A 16,829-nucleotide genomic window follows, 5' to 3' on the forward strand; every position below is an offset into this window, starting at 1 on the left:
TCTGGTGTGTATAAAACAAAGAGCACGACAAAGCAGTTCTCTTAATTATCCACTGACTGAGAAGGGCACAACCAAACGTAAATCCAAAATAATAGCAGACAAAGGAACATGGGAGAACACAGGCTTTAAATACTAAACGTAATCAGGGAGGGACAGAAAACAGGTGAGGAGCTAATTAACTAATCAGGGCAACTAAGGAAAACTAGGTCAACGGAAGACATGGCAAAACACAACTAAAACAGATCAACATGTAACACATACAATGTATTGTTGGCTATTGCTACAAATATACCCCATCGACTTAAGACTGCTTTTGGGCTCCAGGGTCACAAATATGCCTTTTGGGCAAAAAAAAATTAAAATCTAAGACAGTATTATTCATACTAGAAAGATTATAGAAATGGCTAATTACACACATACACATATAATATAATATACAGTACATTATCAGCTTGATGCACCATGATTAATTTATTGTGACTTGAGAACGCATGTGTGTTTTCTGCACAGTTAAGCAAATCAATTGCACAACACACAAAGTGCTTCAACATAATAGCTGTTCAATAGAGCACATGTCTCCTGCTCAATATTTGTGCACACCGATGTTTCTATCATTTCAACTGCTCCGTCTGGCGTTCCTAGTGTTAGCTGCAATCTTAGCTTTTCAGAGGTTCTGATGGCGATGTTTCAGAAAAATCCATCATCTCTGTTTGTCAGTTAAGAAATATGGTGCAGTTTTCTGAGTGTCCTCATATTAGCTGACATTCTTTCGCTGCTGAGATGGGCACCGCGGATCCCAAATCTCCTGATAATGTTGAAATGGCAAAACAATAACAACATTTGTCTTCTGTCAGTAGGTATTGACATAGCATTACAGGTGCCAAATTGTTTTGTGTTGTGAAGTGTGTCTTGTAGAGCTCATGAGTTACCAGGGTGCCATTACCGACATGCATTTCTCTACTGATGTTTGTCTCATAGCATCAAGCACAACAGATGATGGACAGAACTCGTGAGGTCGGCAGCAGATAGAGAGCACCTCAATTCAGAACCTGAAAGTGTTGTATAATAATCATCTGTGCTTAATTTTCTTAAAGTAAGACTCTTCAAATGATTCCCCTGATAATCAATAAGCAATTTAAAAACAATTCAAGTGCAAAGCATCTCTGTGTGCTCAGCTTAAAAGTCAATGCTATAAGCCTGTTGTGTGTTCACATATAGAAATTAAAGACTTATTTTAACTCCTGCCTTCAAAGGTCAACATTCACCTCCTATTCAATAAAAATTTACTGACCTTGTCACCTACTTTGTGTAGTTTGTGGAAGAGCAAATTAAGATTCAGGGCCAGGGTAATGGGAAAGTGTTTTAATTTCCGTGTGACATTAAGATGTTTGTGCCCCACAGGCATGTGGTGGAGCGGGAAGCCGGTGTACCCTCCCCGTCTGCGTGCTTTACTTTAACACTTCAGTCACAGGGAAAGATCAAACGAGCTGTTAAACTAATCAAGGGCAGACACTGGAAATATAACTTTAACTGTGCCTCTTTTTTTCTGTTTCTTCATAGTGAAGCTGTGTTCTCTCATCTATAATGGTGCTGATGCGCAGAGGACTTGTGGGCTCAATTGTCTGACATGAACTGGTTTTATTCAGGCCAAAAACAAGCCTAGTCCCAGACTAAAACATAAGTCTGAGCTGGTTCACCTGAAAGAAACTTGCACTGACTGATCTTAAAATATATCAGTGCATTTGTTTTGTCTCAAGATGCACACCAGTGATGTTTTTTCCAAAGCATGTTTATAAAAATTACTCAAATGTCCTAATTGAACTATGGCCTAATCCTGGTTTAGCCTAAGCCCTGTCTGTGAAACCGGGCCTTAATGTGTTTAAATGGTCTTGATTAATTTCTTGAGAATTTTTGGCATTACAGATTTACATATTATACCTTATACACTTATACTATGATAGAACGTATTTTCCAGCAATGTTTATTTATTGATTTTTTTCCCAGAAACATGCATTTCTTTGGCTTCAGACTGCAAGAAAAAACTACTAACATCAGTGTATCTACTGCTATCATAACACTGCATCCACCTCGTAAGAGGTTTTGTGCATCTCAATTATATAAGCATAACCTTTTCTCCAATATCATGGGATTTATTGTTCTTTCAACAGCATATGAGAAAGCTCACACCACATGAAGTCAGAGCAATGCTCACACAACACAGCACACAAAAGCAGGTCCGCTATGGTTTCATGTCCAGGACCAGTATGATTCCCTTCAAACCAAATCTTAAAATAAGAGCATTTCCTTCTGTACAGGCTGAAGGGCAGCTAAGCATTATCTTGTTACCAGGCAACAACAATAGAGGTGTATAGTGAAAGGTCACAAGGTGATCCACCACTCATTTTCTACCATTAGTCTCAGCATCATCGGCGCAAACTTCAAATAAAGTAGTACTTAGGACATATAGAGCGCCTCAATACCCACTTTTCTTTCTGCTCACAAAATATGTGAAAAGAACCCCAGTGCATAGGAGCATACAAAAAGATGTTTCGTTCGCTGTATAATTATGTTCAGTGGGAAGCGTAATGTACTGGAAAGGAGGTTAATTTGATTAGATTCTGCATTTTATTGGTAATTAACTGAAGGTTTCAGATGGGCATGATTGTTAAAAAAGAACGAAAGAACAAAAAACAATATTGATAGCTGTAAACGCATGTCAGGACTAAAATAAACAAAAGCAACATTACTGAGATGATGCAATTAGTCATCAATGACAGCAACTCATTACTCTAATGGGACAATCAGGGCGCTAGTGACTGTTTAATAATGGGACAACCGTGGACGCAAGTGTCTGTTTAATCTAAATGATTTCCTCGTAGTTAAAAACACAATAAGTCTGTTTGATTAGACAAGCTCACTTTGTGCACCTCGGCGATCACATTATCACAATATACACATTATTTTTCCATAAACGGGCATTTTTATCTTCTACATATCCTGTCTTTCTCTCGCCCTTTTCTTTCTCTGTATATTTATCTCTCCTATAATCTGTGCTTTTGCAGCAGAATGAAAACATACTCATAGAGGAGAGGAGCAAATAAGAGGAAGTTTCAATCTAATTTATATGGAAGGCTTGGTGGCACATCAGCTCTTCCCGAGTCTGCTTTGACTTTCTCTATGTCAGTCCTTCCAACAGGAAGTTAATGATCCTGGCAACAAGATGAATCACTCCAGACATGGCGCAGAGCAGCTCTGACAAGCCAGCGAGACGGCTCCTGACACCTGCATGTGTGGAGCTGAAGAGAGAGAGCAAAAGAAAGAGACAGAGACGGAGTAAGAAAGGCTTACCTGTTGGAGTTGAGCTATGTCTGATCTAACCAGAACAATCATTTCAGTTTGGAATGAGGAAAAAAAACCCACTCTGAGATAAAAGTGCTCTGTGCATTTAACAAGAAAGCATGTGTTATTGCAGTTTTTTTTAAATGCTGCCAGGAATAAAGCGTCACAATCAGAGGAAACTTCTAAAGCTGCGGTACGAGTTAACAAGGTGTTGATGTAAGTGGCATATTCATGATGAAGAATCGCTGGCCCTCTGAAGAATAATAGTTTCCTTCACAGGAATACACGGTGGATAACTGGAGTGGATCATTTCAACTTCAAAAAGAAAAGGGTTATTTAAATGAATTATTGAAATGAATTAATTCAAATGAATTCAAAATAATACACAGGTGTCATGTCATTAGTTTTAAACAGACACAAACGTGCTATGATCAATCTATCAAATCTATCAATCTATTTGAAATCAGATTATTGATTTAGAATAAGGTCTTGCAGAACAAGACATTATATGTGTTTTTGTAAGTAATAATAAATAGCCAATATCCCAGCAATATTCATGCTAAAAACCAACTAGTTAATATTGAGAATTGGACACTAAAGTGTTACTAATATTCTTATTAACTTATTCTTATTAAAGTATTTAAAGTGAGAAGGGCACATAAAAAGCATGCATTTGAAGGTTAGACTTAAAATTTTGATGTTAAATTCACTATTGCATTGTAAATAAATGTTCTACAGCCTATACACAGTATTAAGTTCAATTACATAAGAAGTAACTGTAATTAAATCACAGAAAAAAATGTAATTAAACTACAGTAACTAATTACACCCAACACTGCTTTAGTGTTATTACTTGCCCAGGCGAGTGGACAGGTTGAAACAGCAGCCTTTTAAAAAATAGCGCAGAAACATTGTATTTGTAGCATTCCATCAATAAAAAAACTAATAAATTTATAGATGCTGACACAAATATAGCAACACTCACCATATAGCAAAGCACTAACATAACTGATATCCTATAGTGTTATATATTAGGCTCAGTGGATGTGGTTTAGCATGGTTTTACCAAACCTAAAATATTTAGTCCTTGCCATGAGAATGCCCTTAGATGTGTCCAGAAATGTTCAGAGTGATATACGAGCCAAGGCCAACGTTAGTGCTGGGAGTCTCCAGCGGAGCATGCTGGGATCTATCATTTGGTCCTCCCATATTAATGATGAGATCATGATTTTGAGGGTCACGGTGATATCGATAAAAATGCAGTGTCAGATATTTATTACTGTCACTGTTTGAAGGATCGTCATTCTCTCTGGAAAGTGGTTTTATTTTCTGCTACATTCTGTGTTTTAAGCAGCACAAACTATTTTCTGGGTCTATTTTTTTACATTAATAAACAGTACAAAGGAATGCAGTTTCTGAATGCAATGGAATAAAATGGGGTCTTAGTAGAAGAGAATAAACATAAAATATTACACATCGACTCTCTATTTGGGAAGTCAGACTAAAACTTTCGGCTTCAAGCATTGCACCAAAAAAACCTCTCGTTCCTTTGCAGTATTATTCTTTTTTTTTGCACTATTGACAATTGGTGATGCAGATATGCATTTCTCTCTCATCAAAGTCCTGTTAATGCAGTTTATCAGACAAGCATCAGGGTAATAAATGAATCGTAGCTATCTGTGGACACATATTCAATCATTTAGATTACCCCATTTCCATAGGAGTGAGAGCTGTGTTAAAGCTTCGGTCATTAATAAACAGTGAGCAGGACGCAGAGGGATGCAGGATTCACCTGAGGAGAAGACAGGAAGGAAGTCACCACAGGCAGGAAGTCTAGATTACATCAAGAGGCACTTCAAACGCATGCTCACTTTTTGTAGTTGAACGTGTAGGCAGGCCTGCGTGATCTGCAGACATTTTTACATTTTCTGAACATATGTTGAAGGAAAATCTGCACAATTTCATGGTATGGATTTAAGCAAGGTTAAATCGGCAACTGAAAGCATCAAATTAGAAATTAATAATAATAATAAATGGACACACAAGTGGTGCGCATTTTATGAATTTATGAATAACTGGCATATTAAAGTGGTTATATGATGCAATTTCAAGTATTCCTTTCTCTTTGGAGTGTTACAAGCTGTTTGTGCATAGATAAGATCCCTGAAGTTACAAAGACTCAAGTCTCAAAACCACAGTCTGGTGCTTCTGACTCACAGCCTGTAAGTATGTTTTCATATTTAAAGAATTTGCCACTGACGATTCAAACGCGACTTGGTGCAACAAATGTCTCGTTTATAATGGGTTTTATTGTTTTAGTCTTGTTGTGCCGGGACACGGCATCACAATACAGTAAGGGGCGTAACATTTCCATCACACGCTTGAGGTATTCGGCCAATCACAACGCACCGGATAGCTGGCCAATCAGAGCATTCCTCGCTTCTCAGAGCTTTGTAAAAATTGGCGCGTTTCAGAAAGGCAGAGCATAGAGGAGCAACAATAATGTACAGTATGTGGAAAATGTGTTTTTTGAACCTTAAAACGCATAAACACATTACATTACACCAAATACACAAAATAATGTTCTTTTTAGCAACATCATATGACCCCTTTAATTCTGTAGCTTTCAGTTCAACCTAGCAACTGTACAATAACACACAACCGATCCAAACAACTTAAAAATAACAGCTACATCCTGGCAACTACCCAGATTACCACAGATTTGTGGCACCACTCAGATTGTTCTCAGAGAATATAAAAACTGTTGTTGTGAAGGATCTGGCTGAGTGTGTGTGCGTGCGTGCGTGTGTGTGTGTGTGTGTGTGTGTGTGTGTGTGTGTGTGTGTGACTTAATGAGCCACTATTTGGACACATATGACCTTACCTTCCGCCTCACTTCCTGAGACGACTCCTGATTGACATTTAAGTGGCACTGAGTAATGAAAAAGGAAGTACAAGAAGCATATTCGCCAATCACATTTCGAATGCCACCAGAGATAATAAATTAAGCTGTAACTCTGTGGTTCTCATGAACAACAGCGCTGACATTATTGGCCAGCCCTTTCATGATTGGATAGGTCAATGATTTGGTCAGGTTAGAAGAGGAAACACAAGGCTAAAATCAAGGACAAAATCAATGCTCGTGCATCCTCCAAAGGTACATCTATTATGTGGCACGCATGACTGTCGTATCCGGAGACAGTTATTTTGTAAGTTATTTCATAATGCCAAGAACGCAGACAAACAAAATTATTCTGACCCATCATTCCCTCACCTGTCTCTATAATAGGTTTTCATATCTCCCACTCTGGAGCGAGGAATGTAAACCACACTCTCCTGTCCGCTGGACCATTACTGGGATTTCAAGCATGAGAGAAATCATGCAGCCAGCTTAAAGTGATAGTTCACCCAAAAATGAACATCCTGCCATCATTTATTCACCCCTAATGACTTCAAAACTATTTTCCGCGGAGCATAAATCGGGGGATTTTTGAAGAATTTTATTGCACATATTTTCTGCCATGTGCCTTATGCCACTTTATTTATCTCTTTTTTTTATTTTTCTACAATGTCCTCAGACTGATAAGCTCCTCTTGCACTATATATATATACACTCTATACATATACACATATATCTGCACAGTTTTGTTTTATTTAACTGGTTTGCTCTCTATCTGCCATGTGCCTTATGCCACTTTAAAACAGCCTGATCTCATTTGTATTTTCATGTAACGGTTACATATTAATTTATGTACATATTGATAGTGTGTGTTGTATATATTTTATGTATATATACTGTATGCATTATCAACATCTAAAGTGTAAAAGTATTTAAATATTCACATACAGTATTTATAGTATAAAAAAATCTGTATAATTACGTGTTTTAAACATAAAAATTGACCATTTTTATGGTGTTTGTCAGTTGTTGTTTTTTTAGACAGCTATTACACAGCAAACCAATTTTAAATTAAACTATTAAGTTTAGAAAAATAACAGCATTTAGGTTTATGTGTATGCTGAATGACACGAGGGTGAAGACATAATGACTACAGTTTTGTTTTTTGGCAATCTATACATTACATTGATGGGAGCAAAGACAAATGTGACTGAAAGAGAAGCAAGATGCAAAAGAGGGGAAGATAAAATGAGAGCCACGGAAGAAGTAAAAGATTAAAGAGCGTTAGGATAGAAAGGAACCGAGTTTAAAAGAGAGAGAGAGAAATAAAAGATACGGTCAAGCGAGAGAGGCCAGAGTGATGCGGGCGAGAGGAAATAAGCCGTTCTGCTTCATTTGTGCCAGCATTACCTGAGCAGCACCAAGAAAAAGAGATCTGTGAAGACCAAAAGCCACATATAGATACAGTGACTGAGTGAGGGATAGAAAGAGCGAGAGAGGGAGATGAGGAGACAGATATAGGTGGGATACAAAGTGGTTGTGAGTGAGTCCAAACAGGTCACTCTCTTTCCTGTCTTTTTATTAGCAGCCCAGTCACAGTGACTCAGTGAAGCGGATCTTTTCAGGGGCCTGTAGGGACCGTGAGCGGCTCTGACAGAGAGAGAGAGATCACAGGTGGACCCCGAGCAGACCTGCCAGAGATTAGCATGTCTCTGGCAGAAGGAGGAGGGGCTCCTCTGGTCCATTAGTCCTCAACTGATGAGATAATTTTCTAATTAACCTTAAGAGCAACACTTGATGTCCAGTCCTGTTGTTCAAGAGCGGAGAGAAACTCATCTCACAGCATGCTGAGAACAACAACAGTGTTCCTCCATAGATCAGCCTGAGGAAGCGGATGGCTCTGGATAATAGATGTTTGCTGGAGATGGTCAGAGAGGGCTGATGTTTGGACGAGCTCCATGTTTCAGTTCAAATGCACCATCCTTCAAAATAGCAAGAAAAAGAGAAGTATTGATTTTATTTTGGCGGGTTGCCAGCAAGTAAGTAATATGCGCTTCCGGGTTTAGCGCTGCCGATTGAAGAGCGTCAGTGAATTAAATGTCACAGTTTTGTATTGTGCTTTGAAAACGGCAGCGATAGCCTAGATTCATGCTTTTGAATAGAAATCTTATACAGTACAGCTTGTTGATCTAAAATGGTACTTATCTGTTAACAGCTGTCAACCAAACGCGCGGTCTGAACTTATTTGCACAGCGCATTTTTTTGTTTTATTTTGCTCGCGCATGCGGATCGGACCACTTATGTGCACCCCTGGCAATATGTAAAGTAAACTGCTCATTAAAACAACAATTTGATTTCATTAATATGTAATACAATGTAACTGCTATTTTGATGTCACTTAGTTCACACAGGCCATTAGATAATGTAAAACCCAATAGATATTTAAAGCCCAACAGCTATTTAAACAGATATTTTCTTCTATATCTGATGAACATTCGAATGAAACAGATTATCAAATGAGAAAATGAATCAAAAAGGTGGGGACTTATGGTGGGTGCTATCTATAGTTGATTGGATGGAGGAAGACCTGATTGTTGGAGATTGTATGAAAGTGATGGATTTAAGTGGACTAAATGATCGGAGAAGTCCCCAGAAAAAACTTCCAAATATGGTTGTATCTCCTTTTCTGAAAGCTTAAGTTGTTTTTTAAAGGAAGTGACAATAACAGAGAACTCCTGTAATTAAGTGGTGATAACCCTATTTGAAAATAAACATGCATTATATATTTTCACATGCTGACCAAATCTCTACCATGCCATAAAAGTCACCTAAAATGAAAAGTACACAAAAATAAGAATAGCTATTTTAACACTATTGTTCCATAATGCTTCCTTTTCTGCATATTTACACCGTCACACTACTGTAGCATTGACAGACAGCAAAGTTCAGAGATGATGAGGACATCTTTTAAATTTGGACAAATCCCAGGCACATGTTATGTGTGCCCTCTTATGTTATATTTCCAAAACATCCAATCCTGAGGCTAGCAGTACATATTTAGCAGCAAATAAATCCAGAATCAAAATTCCAAGAAGATTTCCCCAAGCCAGAAGAGGTTCATGGTTTCGATTAACAGTGTTCAGCTCTGTAGGCATCTGGCTGGAGAGCAGGAATTTAAGAATTTAATGCCAGTTCTGTTCCTCTTCTTGCAGGGGGTTACTGCTTTCCAAACGGCTTCAGGCTACGGGTTCTCTATGTATTTGTCAAATGGCTTTAACTTGTTTCTCTCCATCGTTTCTCGCTAAGTTTAAATGTAATCTTGACTCCAAGCTGGCTGATATGATAACAAATCTGAACTGGGTCAAGGACTAAAGTCATTCTGTCATAATTACTGCACTTGTTGATGCCACCAAAAAACAAGAGCTCATGAGCTCACTGGTACAGAGCCTGCATAGGATTTACAAAATGCAACATCTCACTTCAGTGTCCTCACAATAAGTTCCAATAAGATTGATTGGATTTTAACAAATTCAGTTTGCCTGAAATAGTCAGGTTTGCATGGCCCTGGTTGTTCACTTTACACATTTCCGTGTAGTTTTTAGGCAGATAAAACCTTTAAAATGGCTCAGATTTCATGCCAACGGTCAAAGCAGTTCTAGCTCTGTGAGTGCCAGACAGAATACCCTAGTTTAATTAGAACATCACATTAAGATTTATCCATTTTTATTCATATATTATCTATCATTTAAGATTTGAAATGCAGTCAGGTCAAAACTTGACAGGATTTAAAGGGGTCATGATCTGAGAAACCAAAATTCCCTTGATTTCTTGACATATAAGAGGTCATTGTACTATAAAAACATCCTGCAAGTTTGAGAACTCAAAACTTTACTGTTTGTCTAAAAACAGCTTATATTGAAGGCAGTCTGCCAAAACGACAGCTTGTGGAATGTACGACTCTATGATGTAATAGTGTGGCTAAACTCCGCCTCCACAGAAGATCATCAACGCCTGCTTCTACAGCACTGCCTGTTTTCCTTATGATTCCAACATTAAGAGTGATTAAGTTCCAGACTGCGTCAGTAAGAACATGGTTCTTTGTTCACTTCATTTTACTGCGGATTCGTTTACAAACAAGGCACAATTTGACATGGGATTTTTCAAAATATTGAAACTAAAGGATGATGATGTGCTGACTATATTAGATTCGACAGTGATGTCGCTCCACACAAGTCCGTAACTGTGTTTATTACATGGTCACTATTGCTTTGTCTGTTAAACAGATCGTTTGATGTGAGAATTTATGTGTTTTTAACCTAAATCACTGTAGCGTCCAACTGTGAAGGATGTAGGCTGTCAAACATACACAACTATTAGCCAATCACAGCAGTGGGCGTTTACTACTGAGTTTACAATCAGCCACGCCTACTCAAGTGTAGTGCTCCGGGGGGTTAAAAACAGGACAGAAAATAGCCTGTTACTTCTAGATTATGATTGATGTAAAAATCTTGATAGCATTAAATGTGGACCCCAGAGAACTGTATGAAATAAAAACCAAAGGCAGTTCATGACCCCTTCAACATTTTTTGCTTTTAATAAAATGTAATATCAATTGAGAATTCAAAATATAAAAGATCATTTATCCTCTTTGCTGCATAGTATCACTACTGACCAAATATTTGCAGCAATGTAGAAATAAAGGTCACCACTAATTGTAATATTTGTTCAATTATGGCCTGGTTTAATAATGACAGTTTCTACTTTTAAAGAAGCTACAGTATACTAATATATAAAATTACCCACTACATCTTATAGGACAGAGTATCAAAACAAATCTTGCTGAAGCCTTCTGCAGATTTTTGACCTCCGATTAGCATTGTTTTGGAACAGTATGTACAGCCCAGAGCTCTTTCAAAGAGAAACCGATTTTCATGCTGATATGTTGGGTTCTCTCTAGTGAACATATTGGCTCATGCATCACCTGCTCTCCGCCGCTGACAAGCCTCACTGGTAGTGGAGAGTGAGAACCGAGCAATTCCTCTAATAAATAAACAAATTTACCAGCGTTACTATCACCTCCGAATGCTTCAGGCATCACGGTGCACAGCAACATATGCTATTAACATTAACATTTGATGTAGTTCAATCAACTTTACTGCCACCCCACTGATTTCATGATTATCTTTCCCTAAAATACACTAGTATAATTAGAACTTCAAATTCAGATTGATGAAAAATGCCTCATATCATAATGTTGGTATAAGCCACTATACTCAGGATTCTTCAATTTTGCCTTGCATAAAATCTCATTCATGTTATACAAACACGTCCTACCCATCAATTCACTTCCTACTCATATTTATTAATTTAGATGTCATACACAAATAAATGTGGTGTTTAGTAAGTTTTTCTAAATAGTCTACATTAATACTTTTATTAAGTAAGGATGCATTAAATTGATCAAAAGTGCAGTAAACCTTTTACAATGTTACAAAACTATTGCTATTTCAGATAAATGCTGTTCTTTGTTGAACTTTCTATTAATCGATGACACAAAACATTGACAGATATAAGAAGAAATATTTCCTGAGCACAAAATCAGCATATTATAATATTTGTAAAGGATGATATGACTCGAGTAATGGCTGCTGAAGATCCAGCTGTACCAAAATTGCAGGAATCACAGGAATGAATTATGCTTTAAAATATATAAAAATAAAATTGCAAATCATAAAATATGCACTGTCCTCAGTTGGATTCAGGTTATTCCCTTCAGAAACCAATTTGCAGTAAAGATTAGAATGAATGAAAGGTAAACAGTCAGCCAATCGTATTCTAGAGATTTGACCGTAAGTTAAGACATAGAACATAGTTTTTAGACAGATCTAGTGTAAAGCCTTGCATTCAAATGAAGGAGAGATGCATGATGCATGCTTCAAGCTAATGTGATGTTTCCAGTGTAAAAAAAAAAGAAGACATCTGGTTAAAGAAGCATTCCATGTTCTCTGAGTAAAATATCATTACAATCCAGTGCATATTAGCCATCGTTACCTTTCAATATTGCAGTACTGCTGGCATTCACATTTTGAATATTAATGATACAGTACATTTGCATAATATGCTGCATAGGTATAATATAAGTATGGTCTGTACATTTCTATAATTCTACTAAGGCAGGGGATTCCTGTCCACACTACAGACGTCCAGTTTTGATCTACGGCTGCTGAAAAGCAAAATAAATTGTGCTTTATTGAACTGGAGCTTGTCAGCATTTTCGGAGAGCTAGTAAAGTATAATTGTGTCATCCTTTACAAAGCAGTGTTGGGTTGACAGCAGCCACAGAAGCCTCATTACTCTGTGTTTTATAGGGCTGTTTGAGGATGGCAAGATTGTTTGGTGATGAATAATGTCTTTCTCACTGGGAGCTACAGTAAAACATACAACAGCACCGGCTCTGCCAGAGATACATGGATCATCTCGAAAGAGATCAGGTCCACGGAGGAATTAAGCACGGTTTTCGTCTGACGCCCCTCGACATGCATATGAGCAGGAGAGAGTGGATGAACAGAAAATATTTTGAGCCGCATGTCGAGAGAGTGGCAGACAGACAGTTTATGATGAAATTAAACACAGCAACACCTGGATTAAAGAAACAACTGGAAAATAAATTGTTGTTTTCCCATCCTAAAGGGAATAAAACTTTGTACTGTTTATCAGCTATTTTGATTAATGGCAAGAATTAGTCAAGAAAACTGAAATCATTTCAGTAATACATATAAAAACAAAGTAACAAACAACAATATCATGAATTATTTGTGCATTGTCATTATGTGATTACCATTTAACAATCCTTGCAAATAAGACAGTAAAGGATCGTTTCCTTGTGGATTGTGTAAAAGTGTTTTTGCTGTGTCTCAGACCTCACTGGAGTTGTAAACAGGTCATATAAATCCAAAACAGGCTCATTTGACAGTTTAATGGAAGTCTTCATTAATTTTCTCCTGGAAACACATAGTGGGCTGAATCAAAAACGAAGAGCAGTGAAACTTTATTAGATGTTATTAAGGCAGGGAGCCACTGCTGAGACCCCCGACTTCAAATAATGTATTAAGTTTGAAACTTAATTTTGTATGCACAATTGAACGGGGGGTCCCAAGAGGAAGAAAAGATTTAAGATCCACACAATGGATATATGATGGGAATGGTTTTTAATATTACCAAAGTTAAAACGCGATACGATTAAAAGAATGAAGCAGATCTTCCATTAATTTGCTGAAGGAATGGAGCCCTGGATATAAGATCCTTTTAAACTGATTTGCCCCAAAGTTGGCCTGAATAGACTCTGGTTTTGATAGACAGGTGATGCCAGTGAATTAGAGCATAATGAAATCTGAAGCGAAAATGGAAAAGGCATTTCAGAAGAAGAACGATCCAGTGAACATTGTTTTAAAGCATCATCAGTACAAGGCCTGTTATACAAGACATGATTTTGGGGGGAAAGTATCAATGGAGCATTGTTAAGGAGGCCTGCAGTGTTATATATTGACTAAACGAACATCTGACAGTGAGTCTTAATTAAGCCAACACACACCGGTCTGCCTTAAGAGCTGCCTTGTGGCTCCTGTTAATTAACTCCAGCAATGCACCATCGCTCAGCCCTTAAACGCATGCAAAGTTTCGCTGCAAATCACTCATTCACACAGTCAGTAAAATAACAAATTGTTCCAGTGATTTTCAATCTCTGACAGAAATCAAAAGATAAATTGGGTTAATTAAAAAAATGCGCATAATGATTCCATTTAAACTGTCCGATTAATAACGTTTTATAACCATGATGTATTATTAACACATCGTAAATCATTGCAGTCTGAGTTAATCTCCCCCATTCTTTCAAGCCATCCTGAAATAAATGTTTTTTCTTTTATGCTCCCACAGTCTTGTTCCGAGATTAATGAGCTAACCAAGTCTAATCTTGATTATGGTGCTACGAACTCCCGTGATTTCTGCCTCGATTTCCTCTTTCACAGTCAGGAAAACTTATTTTGACTCTTCAATCTCCTGCAGTATTTCCAAGTGCCTGGCTGGTTCATGAACCCAACTGCATTGGAGTTACAAAGAGAGTCTGGAAGCACTAGCCCATCAGTGTGCGATTTCACTGGCGTCCTCCAACAGGTAATAGAGGCAGAAGGCAGAAATCATCAATCAAAAGGCGGGTCAGCATTCATAGCCATCTCAGGACGGGCACTATATAACTGCGGCTGCTAAACAGCACTAATTTCCCAGAATGAAATATGCTGCGGCCACAGTGGGCATTTGCAGGATTTGTATCGGAGGCCATATTTCAAGGTCATGCTTCGTCTTCTGCCTATTAAAGCCAGTTTGAAACATTGAAGGGGCAGTTTATGCTTCTCACTGAGGTCTACGCACCGACACGATGGCAAAGAGAGCTGAGTGATGAAAGAGGAGGGAGAGGGGAGGGAAAGGGAGGAAAAGAAACGATCGAATGAAAAAGGAAGAGGTGGGAAGGAACTCTAGTTAAATGTGGATTAATGGACAACGGCCTTTTTTCACTGTCGATGAGATGTAAGCATTAGTCACAGAACAGCTGGATCGATGCAGTGTAATATTTAAAACTCAATGTGAGTCCAAAAGATGTCTTCAAAAAAATAAACATATTTATGAATGCCCCCTCTCTCAAGAGTCTATGGCAGGAGTTTTTTTGGACAATATTTGGCCGAGATACAACTATTTGTAAATCTGGAATCTGAGGGTGCAAAAAAAATAAAAAAATAAAAACATTGAGAAAATCGCCTTTAAAGTTGTCCAAATGAAGTTCTTAGCAATGCATATTACTAATCAAGAATATCGTCATGGAACATGATCTTTACTTAATGTCCTAATGATTTTTGGCATATACAATTACTATATTAAAATAATATTATACTTATTTAATATAGTAATTAAAAATATATTACATTATTTAATATCATATTATAATGTTTTAGTACATTAAAATGACCTGTACTCCATATTGAAATATTGAGCTGCATTCACATCCTTAGGAAAGCAAGTGAAACAGAAATACAGGAAATAAATTAAATGCTTTGGATCAGTAATATCTCGTTGAGTTCAACGAGACGTTTGGGTTACTAAGATTTCCCAGCATTGTTTCATCAACATCATCACATTTCTCAAAACGTGTCAGCAGTTGCATGCAAATGTCTTTCTGGGGACAGGAGTTTATTACAATGTTAGGGACCAATAAATGCAGCCTAGCTTTTAAAATGTGTTGCGTTTGGATACTTAGTCAATCCACTGCGCAGTTATTAGTCTGTGTCATGCTGCAAACTTCTTAATTCAGTCTACTGTTGTGTGCAGTTAGGAGATTGTGTTCATTACTCTGGTTCAATCTGTGCAGCACTGGGGAAACTCGGCTAAACTAGTGGCAGGTGTTGTTCTTATTGGAAAATGACTGTCTAATTCTTCACATAATTTCTACTAATGCGTCTGTGGTTTTGGGTGAAGGCATGAGATGACAATGAGCCTCCTCCCATGTTTAGCCTTGTATACCGACTACAAATGGAGCATGCACACCGTGCTCAGCATGAATGCTCAGCCTCACTTGAAGAAATCATGTTGGTTTAACGTTTGGAAAAACTGCAGCGCCACCTGCTGGCTAACCTCATAATCACGACCACCACCATATGCAAACATATGGACAAGTCACACTCCACTCATTCCAGAGAAACTGTGCTCATTCAGCCGTAGCACAGAGCTGAAGTGTTTAGCCCCTGCCGACAGAATGACCCCTGCACTTCTGTGAAGACTTGATCACTGTCAACATTCGGCTGAATATGAAAACAAACCTCTGCAGAACTTTTCAGACTAAAGACAAAGGAAAAGATAAACAAGTCACGGCACATTAAATGCACTAAAATGCGTCTGTTTTCCATTTACTTGTATCTTCACATTAGACATTACAATATTACATGGTTTCTGCAGCACCAGTACAGCCAGATGGTGGTTTATACAACTGAACATTTTTGCTTTTATTTAGCTTAACCTAATCTGCAATATGTCTGTTAAAAATCACTTGATCTGGAAAGCATCTGCTGTGTACATGTGTCTGACAGACATCTTAAATACATTCTAATCCTGATAGCAAGCAACCATTGAATCAATGTTGATTTGTCAATGTTAATTGCATTGAATCAGCATCACTTTTGTGTGTTTTTTATGTGTGAATAATTAAAGCAGTGGTACGGCTATCATACAAAATACAAAAAAAAAAAAAATAGCTCGTTAAATTGCTGAATCAATTAGACATCAAGAATCAGCGTATGAAACTCAACAATGGTGACAATCAACAAAAGAAAATGTTATGCTTTTTCATTCATGAATCCCAGCATGCTTTGCAGTTGATCTGTTTATCTGAATTAGTTTGATGATTGTCACCATTGTTGAGGTTTGTATGATGAGTTTTGATGTTTAAATATTTCTGTATATTTTGTCACAATATCTTGAAGCAGAACATTTACATCAGTAATGAAAAATACATTTCAACACTATTTATTATTTCTCAACTTTATTA

This window comes from Barbus barbus (genome assembly GCF_936440315.1).
Source record: "Barbus barbus genome assembly, chromosome: 10".
In the NCBI taxonomy this organism is placed as follows: Eukaryota; Metazoa; Chordata; class Actinopteri; order Cypriniformes; family Cyprinidae; genus Barbus; species Barbus barbus.